This window comes from Grammomys surdaster, unplaced genomic scaffold (genome assembly GCF_004785775.1).
Source record: "Grammomys surdaster isolate TR1022 unplaced genomic scaffold, NIH_TR_1.0 373, whole genome shotgun sequence".
NCBI lineage: Eukaryota > Metazoa > Chordata > Mammalia > Rodentia > Muridae > Grammomys > Grammomys surdaster.
In genome coordinates, this window is record NW_021604792.1 from 7,769,128 (window position 1) to 7,770,014 (window position 887).

The window sequence follows — 887 nt, forward strand, 5'->3', positions numbered from 1 at the left end:
GAAGACTGGTATTAGAAAGGATGGAGAAAAGTATAGTCAGAGACGCTCATGAGAAAAGTACAGTGATGTGTTTGCATGAATATATCCAAAGAAAAGGCATTATATTTTGTATGAATAAAAATACTAAATAAAATTTATAATTTATAAGAAAAATGCATAAAATTTTGTCATTTTCAGGAAAATGGTTAGAAACGGACATCACTAATATAAGTCAAATAATCTAACTAACAGAAGTGTACATTCATGTGGACTCAGTGATGTCCAACGAAAGAACACTCAAAATTAAGAAAATACTCACAGTTGGATGGATAGTGTGGAAATGGAGGATGGAATGGAGCGTAGGTTTGATCAAACTCCATTATACACATGGATTGCGTTCATGAACAGAAAAAAAACATCATTCTATAAATAAACAATTACATTCAATATTATAAAATAGAAGGAGAAGAAAATGTTTAAGATGTGTAGAACTTCAAGTTAATATCAGCCCATTTTTCATCCCCACTTTCCCCCCTAATAACTTTGCTTGTCAACTCTTCCATACTCTGACTTCTGTTTCCACTGAGATCAGAGATGAAACTTTTTCATGATACATTACACTCTTCACACAGTTTTGACTCAGAAGGAAGTCAGGAAATAGATCTGAGTTGAATGACATTGAACAGAAGCTTACAGTGTGTTGTAGGACATGTTCCCAAGGTCATGATTGGCTTCCTTCAGTACTTCTGCTTCCAGAAGTACAGAGTAAGAAACATACAGCATGCTTCTTTGTTATTCTATTTCCCTCTCTGTTTTCCCTTGAAGCCTTCCTAAACGTCCCAATGAAAACCATTCAGGACACTCTCTCTCTCTCTCTCTCTCTCTCTCTCTCTCTCTCTCTCTCTCTC